The 8856-nt window shown below is 44.9% G+C and overlaps 1 long non-coding RNA gene across 1 annotated transcript; it reads right to left on the bottom strand.

Moving 5' to 3' along the window:
• Positions 1-6765: 6765 nt before the first annotated feature.
• Positions 6766-7899, bottom strand: LOC122376063. Its single transcript, XR_006255512.1, has 3 exons — positions 7750-7899; positions 7500-7572; positions 6766-6866 (listed from the first exon to the last, which is right to left on the bottom strand). It is a non-coding gene; the product is annotated as an uncharacterized LOC122376063 (long non-coding RNA).
• Between the last annotated feature and the right edge of the window lie 957 nt (positions 7900-8856).

The raw sequence follows: 8856 nt of genomic DNA, 5'->3' as shown, positions 1-8856 counted from the left end.
ATACGAATTTACGAGAGTTTAGCGACGAAATGATTCACTTAATTGTTAAGTAATGGGTACCATTAGGTAGACCATAAATTTTATCTAGCATCTCACCGTAGATGCAGTAAAAAGTGCTTTACTTTTCAATGTATATAAAGACTTGCTCAGCTCAATCAGTTCACTCTGTATTGGCTCAAGCCGTATCATGCGAACGCAATACAAACTAGAGCACCGACAGCGCAGCGCTCCCCAACTCACTGCTTGCCCAGTCCACCCGGGCCGCCGCCACGACGGCCCCCCGCAAGTAGGCATCCCGCACTGCACCGACAGCCGCGGGCGACCAGCTGACCGGCCAGCTGACCGGCCAGCAGCCGGCGGGCGGCAAGCCGCGGATGGCCGACCCGCCGCACACTGGTCGGAAAAGCTCCAGCGAGAGACCAGCGGCCTTTCCGCAAAAGTTTTTTGCTTGTTATTCCACAACTAGTGAAGCAAACTTCATAAAACTTTGCATACCTTCTCTGTCATATGTAAGCTATCATTTGGATGTCAAGCACTAAATATATGACGTGAATCTGTTAAGTTATGACGTCATAATTGAGTATAATACAGGATCTAGCACCACTTTAAGTCAACAAGGGAAATTGGGAGCTGCTATTCGGGCACCGGGAATGGTTTCATGCACTCCTTGCAAGGTCCAGTGCTTGACTTTAGCATTGTTGACTTTGCGTGACGTCATTTATGACGTCACTAAGGCCATATAAGTTTTTCGTCAATAACTCCTGATCAGATGGAGCTAGAGAGTCGGGAAAGCCACCATTGGACTCAGGAAGACCTGCCGAATCGAATGATATGCAATATGACCTCCTTCAACCATTTTCGTGACCTGAGGGGCTTCGACCTGACCTTGACCCGAGGTTAACACCTTAAAGGGACCCTCCCACCTTCAAAAAAGTTTATGAATTGGCATGAAAGTGATGTCGCTCGGTTCAGAAAGAGCGAAAACGAATATCTACCAAATTTCACCGAAAAATATTCACCGGTTTTCAAGATATTAGACTTTTACTATTGTTTACTTTTTGGGATCTCCGCTGTTCCTAGCGACTTTATTTGAAAGCAATAGTTTGGCAGCTGAAAGTGCGGCACTTGTTGCGCGCAAAGCAGCATATACCACCGCGTGCTACAAAACGTTTTAGTCAAACATTTAAAAATCGTTAGCTATCTGCGCTGACGTCACACATTCCTATGCATTAGCCCCTCTGAGTCAAAATGCTGCAATTTTGAATTTCAATATCTCCGATTTAAGGCATTTCTCGATGTTGTGAGTGCCGAAACCGGTAATTGTGAGCCAGGGACCCCATTTTGGCTATCTCAACTCAAATCTAATGTTAAGGTGCAGGGTCCCTTTAAGTTGACTTCACCCGAACACCAAGTATAGCATTCAACGCGCCTGAGCTAGACAAACACGATGATGCCAAAATCGCGGCAGTGCGACCATTTTTGGCAAAGTAATTAACCTAAAACCGAGCCCGTGCCTTGTGGCACTTACCTGACCTAAGAGGTCACTGGCTGACCTAAGACCTTAAAATCGGGTAGTACCTAATTTTTGCGTCTTATAACGGCACACAAGCTTGTTGTTTCTGCGAGGCTCTAGCTCAATTAGAGGCGAAACGGCGTGGGAGTTGTACCAACCCTCCCCGGTCAATATAGAAAACCAATCGGTCCGGCCAGGGTTAAATACCGGAATTGTGATCTAATGTAAAAAGACGGCCCAAGGTAACCCGACGTCAGTGACAGGTGTCCTATATTTGCAGCGTCTTATATTCACGAAAGTTTCAATTTCCACTTTCTTCAGCCGAGTGATGGTTGTCAATAGCAAGGCTCTCTAAATGCAAGCCGTAAACGCCACGCAATATGTGGAAGGCTTTTGATGTCAATACATGCATAAATGCATACATAAAACGCGCTTTTCACAAAATTCATAAACTCAAGCGCATCTGTTTTTAATGACCAGTCAACTACGCATGGATGCGTGCAGGCCACACAGGTCAGCGTAAGCCGGGCGCGGCGGCCGAGCCGAAACTGGGGCGGGGCGGGCGGTAGTTGGGTAGGAAGAGCGGCTCCTGCAAATTTTGCGCAAATATGCGCAGTTAGCTTTTATGTTGCCCTGGTGTAAATTTAAATCCTACTTCATCTCACAAAAAATCAGAGTGGAACTAGATGGGACTACCTGTTGTTTCCTTACCTAAACTTTGCAGTTATATTCCAGAATCACTGTAGGAGAGCCTTCATAAAAAAGCTATAGTACATCTTAGTTAGGGAAAAAAGTATGCCAAAAATTTTGCACTGACCAGTCGGCAACTTCATAACGAACATTTTGATGCATAATATGTGGGATTTCAATTTGGTGTCTATCAGCAATAAGACTCTGAATATCCGGCACAAGAAACCTCTTGCTCCGCGTCAGTTTCCGAGTTCTGGGATACCCCATCTTCGGGGGCTGATTACAGCTATTTTTGGTCACCCGGATTAGTTTTTTTGGCCTAAGTATAATAATTTGATCAATTTCAAATCGATCTATATAGAAAATAATCCGAAACTCCGGAATCGCCCGTGGCCTCTCGTGAGGGCGTTTCCGACCAGTGTGCGCCGGCGCGGCGAGGGAGGGGAGGGACGCAGCTGAAAGACCCGACTACATACAGGGTGTCCAGGAAAAAAAGATACTACGGAAATTAAGTCGCATTCATTAACGCACGTGCCGATTTTGTTCCAAATTTATGTGCTTATAGTGCAAGATTTGGCAAAACTCATGAGCACTGTAATGCGTCGTTGGAAGGTTGTCTGCTTGCCCTCCGAGATGGTCAACATGACCATCAGTCACCTGCAGACTGTGCTAGTGCTGGAGCTGATCCGCCGTAAGGCCGCTCACATGGAGTATCTGCTTTGAGGAGCTGCCGCAACTAACCAAAGAGTTTACATGCCATGTGGCACCTGCTGTCAGTTTTGCCATATTTTGGCGAATACAAGCATGTGCCATTTTAAAATGTTAGGTGTTTATTTTCGGAATTACAGCAAAAAATAATAATATCCGTTTTTTCTGGACACCCTGTATATATCAAAGAAACATTATATGTAATCATCGATGACGCGACATAAATCTGCTTTATTGGGGTTAGCGGTGTAGTCTGTGATGCCATCACAATGAAAATAGCCTAGTTTTGTAGAGCATCAAATTCTAATTCCATAACGACTCTCGCTAGTCCATTTTCAATTGTAAATAAGCCTTTTATTGCGATGCAAAGTCCCGAAATGGTGCCGACGGCGGCCGGTCCCCCGATGGTACCATACCATAGATGGTAAACAGGTTAGTTCACATTCCCGCCGCTATGCGGGCGGCGGCGGCGCCACCTGTCCTCGTGTCCGCCTGACACCGTAACGACATAGGTCTGAGCTCAAATCTCGGTAATGTCGTGCTTTTTTACTATATTTCTCAAAAACGGTACAACGTGCAATAACGTTCTATATATCATTGGAAAGAGCATCAAAAGTTGTATAACCTATCAACTTTTCACTTAAATATATCTATAACGTAAAAAGTTATAAAGCAGCAAAGACGCTCCCATTGACTTTCCATGTTAAAATTTTTCATTTTTAAACGAGCTTCAAAAGAGCAAACGAATTCTGACAGCTTAACGAAGCATAACAACATGTTCTATGGTCTTTTTTCAACAAGTCCTGAAAGTTTAAACAAAATCGTATCATATAATTTTGTACAATGAGCGAATGAAAATGCCTCTGCAAAAACGCCCATTGACTTAACATGGGGAGCGAAAAAAGTTCAACTTCAAACTCGTGCAACTCAAGTTAACGAATTCTGACGGGTATACGGCGCACACTGGCGTGTACCAGAACGTGTTTGCCATAAAATGCTGGGAAGAAAACCACCTCCTTCTTGGCTCGTTTTCCCGCCATTGGCGATCGCGCAAAAAGTGTCCAAAACCCCGTTGACTTAACATGGGGAAAATGCAATTGCACGTGGCACGCGCAATGATTTTTGTTGCGAGTAGCGACCGGTACCATCAGGTAGATCACCTGCAAAAGTCTATACCCTGAAATTTTTACGATCCTAAACGCAAAACTCTAGGCTGCGACCAAGTTGCCCCAATTCGCTGCCAGACTTGCAAAACATAGCCCGGAGAAGGACCGCTCCGGTTGTTTTTCAATAGAAAAACACAATTCTAACGAATAGTGTTTGTCTTTTCAAACAACCTGCGGTTACCAGCATCTGCGATGCTGGGCTCCGCATCGCGGGACCGCAGGTTGTTTGAGCAAGCACCTTTGTAAACGCAGCAAAAACGCCCGCTGCCAAACGAGAGGATGAGCCTTGCACGTGCAGACCGGAGTGCGTGTTCTACGAACTGACGTGCACTGCACTCTACGCCGCCAACCGCAAAACGCCGCAAAAAAACGGCCGCCCGCCGTCAAACGCAAAACCGCAAAAATGCGCCCGGCCGCCGCCAACCGAAAATAAACCTTTTACCGAAAACGACGCAAAAACAAAATCACCCGCATCGCGGCGGGCGGGCGATGGACGAATTTTTTATGGGCGATTTTTTTAGTCAAACTCAGACTCGGGCTCTGAGTGCAGCCTGAGTTATAGATGTCGCTGTCATTCAGCCACTGAAACAAAAGCGCCACGATTACCGTCAAATCATATTTCCTACGCGGCCAAGAAAAAAAAAATGAAGCGGAAAGTGAGTAAGTAAGACCTACCTGACACACGGTACAGTTGTTTTGAACATCACCAGTTGAACCACGAGGCATCCATATTCCATACCAACGAAAAGTTTTCCATCTCTTGGTATATTAGCCGTAGGCTAATATTCCAGGCAGCGGCACGAGGAGCCGGATGGAGGAAACATGGATGCACGCTTGGTAAGGGCAGGATAGTATATTAGGACGTGAGCTTTACCAAAAGGCATCCACGCACCGCGCTGCCCGCCCTTGACGCAATTAGCAAATAAGTTGGCTCCAAATGTGATAGCCATCTTTCAATTACGTTAATTCAAGTTCGAAAGATGATTGGTGTTACTAAAAAAAGACTACGTCAAGAGCCCGTTACGATGTAACGGAAGACAAACCAGCCACTCCACACCTAGGCAGTTTTTCACACGCATTCCTGCATTCACACTCGCCATTTCGTGCACCGGCCTGCCCGCTGCACAACGTAATATCTATGGCAACTATACTGTCTAAGGCATGATTGTTGCTCCTAATGGTTTTCTTTTTTTCACAGACTGGAGTGTGCTTTACATGAAAATATAATGTAGTAGATGATACCTGCTCATTTCATCACTAAACGTGTGAAATGTTCAAATCATGTTGGCATGTGGATAAGATCCGAGACTAGGAATTTAAAGTGTAGAAATGTCGGTGGCTGCTGGACGCATCTGCAACTGAGCTCATGGTCCTAATCATCCGCAAAAGTGACGAAACTACAGGAATGTCACGATAAAGATGCGCAGTACCCTGTATGTTCATGGCATACAGCTGCAAGCTAAGACAAAACTAGAAACGATCTTTGGGTAGAACATATAAAGTGAAGCAATACCAATGCAGAACTACTTGGAGTCACAGAAACCAGTGTGTCCAACATATCAATCAGCTAACATGGAAGGACGCATGTGTAAGGCCGCATGTGCAACTGTAATCCCTCTTGATCGACTACAAGAATGGAAAGAAAACGTCAACGGAGTAAAACTTCACCATGTGAATCTGCGTATAACTGGCATTCGTGATCAAGTATGCACAACAGATGTGAGGTGAGGACGCGGTGTCATTGCGATACAACATCAACTGATGCAATATTGGAATGCATTTTGCACTCATTCTTGCATATTGATAAGATCAAAAGTAAGGCGATAATGTGGATAAGTGTGTTGACAGATGTCGAAGACTGACGGTGATTACGAACTGCTTAACAGGCGACCGGATTGACGGTGATGCGCCTGACCGATCGTTGGAGTGCATGTCGCATCTGATGTCTATGGAAAGCGGCAAAGGAGAAAACAGGACTATGGTGAAGGGCTGTTCTAACATCACATAAAACGGGAATGAGCAGTAACACCTGCCAATGAAAGCAGTGAAAAACAGCGAAACTGCCTGTTTATCCTGCCATGGTGCTAATGCCCAAAGTCAAGTTTTGTTTGTGTGTGTGTGTGGAAAGCGGTAGGGCGCTATGCGCTAAGCTATCATCCGTTTTAGCTTTGGTATCACAATACAAGTATTAGGTGCTCGCACACTACTGCCAGTAGTTCAGTCGGTACTGAGTAGCCGCAGCTAATAACAACCTGATATTTGCTTCCTGCACAAACGTAGATGGCGGCTAGCATTATGGAAGTGTCTTTACATGATGAGTCTGATCGACGATGATGAATGAAATAATCATTTGAACTCGTTGAAAGATGACGATGTCCGGGTCACAACGAAGTGACTTAAAACTTGCAGGATGAATAACTGATGATTGGGCCGATGAATGTGGCTTGTGCTGCAGCCGAGGCCTGTGGGGACGGACGACCGGTGAGGTACAAATGGAGCAAGGAAACGAGACGTGAATGTACACCAAGCACAATGATATTTAGCTATCATAAGCGTTGACAATGGTGAATAGTCGAGCTGTTCGTCATATTGAACCTTCACGTCATAGCCATTGCAATATCAAGCTCCCCAAATTGTCATTAGCTTTCGCAGCCCAAGTCCAATATTGAGTGCTCAAAGAACTTGCCAAGGCAATATAGCTGTGAGCAGCCCGAAGTTCATGGACGGATGATGACCTTTCCCTCTAGCAAAAAGTAGACGACGTCCAGCGCTGTAGTCGAACAGTGCCACTGCCAGAAAGGGAGAAGGTTTGCGAAATTCGGTTCGAATATCGGGAATTCGGGAATTCGGTTAGATGGTTATGGAATGGACCATATTAAGGCATTTAGAATATCCTGCGCACGGTTTTCCTGAAAACCTGAAAACCGTAGATAGTGGGAAAACCTCAGGGGGGGCGGAAATCCGCCCCCCCCCCCCCGTCGGTGCGCGGGATATATTTGATTGATATGTGTAGGCACTGCTTTAAAAATGCAGTAAAACACTGAAAAGTGGAAAATCGGAATACCGATACCAAACCAAACACCAACCAAAACCGTGGAGAAATATACCGAAACCAAACCAACTTGGGAACATGAGGAAAATACCAACTTTTTACCGATTTCTTAGCCTCTTAGACATTAGCGAGGGTTCATGATACCAACAAAATACCAAACACATTAGGATTGAAATACCAAATACCGAGTTGGTATCGGTTTGGTATCGGTATACCAAAAAGTTGGTATCCGATTGACATCTCAACTGAAAACCAAAGCAACGTTGGAATGATTTTCCGTAGGTATGCGTTTAGTTAGCCAAGCAAACAAAGTCACAGGCTCTTGCACATATTACAGAGTGCTCCGGCACTGGTGTAACAAACAACTCACTTGCACTGGGGTTCGGGCTCACAGAGTAGATCCAACAGATAACAGGTCGCATTCAGCATTGCGCCGGACACTGCTGAAAATGTTGACAAGTGTCTGTCAGTAAACGCAAACATCAATCCCAATAGATAGGTACATGAAGACGATGACAAACATGTTGGCATTGTGTAGGAATGAGGACAGTAAATGATCACACAAAATGTAAAGCATTCTGCAACGTGTTGACAATGGACATTCAAATATGAATACATACCAGCCGTACGCAAGTGTCTTCGAAAATGTTGATCTCTTGATGGTGATGGAGAAGGTGTATCACGTCCACAGGCTTCAAGAAGTCGATCCATTGTCCGCATATTGTTAAATTTGGTCAACACATGTCCGTTTTCAACGCATCCGTAACCGATGGCGAGAGCATTTAAGAACGTTTGAGCATGTGACTGAAATATTCAAAGACACAAGTTGGAGGAAGGAGCAGGCGAAAAAAGAAAGATAACAACACAGTGTATGAGCATCGTGTTCCAGTGCTAAAATATAACTGAACAGGAAATGCAATATCATGTGTGGATCGCTCATGAGTGTGAACACATGCTTACATAGATGCATACCTACACTATACGAAAACATGACCGCTTTTTACGAGTGATTAACTGCTACATTCAGTGAACTGCATCATGTGGTACATGTTTGCGGGCGGAGCATGTCTACCGAATTCATCGGCAATACAATTAAAACAAACACACACATACGTAGAACTAGATGATGAGAGCTAGTGTAAGCGGGTGTACAGGTGGCTAATGTATATCTGCAGATAACTAATAGCTAGTGACAAATAAAAAAGTGCCAGCAACGGCCAGCGCAATGGGTGCTCCGTGATCGACGGTAAAATCTTCAACGGTATCGACGGTAAAGATGACTGGTAATGCACCTGTGAAAATAGGAGAAGCAACGGATGATTAGCTGACATGACAGCAAGTCGAAACGAATCGTCGATAAATATAATATGTCAAGTCCGCGGATTTCTAAGCTTATGATTTTTCGATTTCGACGACTGTGAGGTGAAATGCATTTCAGATGAGATATTCGATAAATATTACTAAAACCCTTAGAAATCAATAGGCAGAGGGTACAAGCCTACTTATTCAACGTGAATACCCACCATAAGGTCAGTTCATCCGAGTATTACCGCCTCCAAAAAATATTAGCGTTTGTAGGCATAAAGTACCGTAAAACCGTTGGAATCTTGGAGCAGAGCTGTTCGTTCAGCTAACAGCATCCTTTGATAATGAAATGGGCCGGAGGCAGAAACTGGCACTTGAGAAGCAGAGGCAGTCTCACACAGTCCAGAAGGACGTGACTGGAC

This window comes from Amphibalanus amphitrite, unplaced genomic scaffold (assembly GCF_019059575.1).
Source record: "Amphibalanus amphitrite isolate SeventyFive unplaced genomic scaffold, NRLGWU_Aamphi_draft 002001F_arrow, whole genome shotgun sequence".
NCBI classification, from domain to species: domain Eukaryota; kingdom Metazoa; phylum Arthropoda; class Thecostraca; order Balanomorpha; family Balanidae; genus Amphibalanus; species Amphibalanus amphitrite.
The sequence above is the reverse complement of the archived record's forward strand: the minus strand, read 5'-3'. Positions and strand labels throughout refer to the sequence as shown.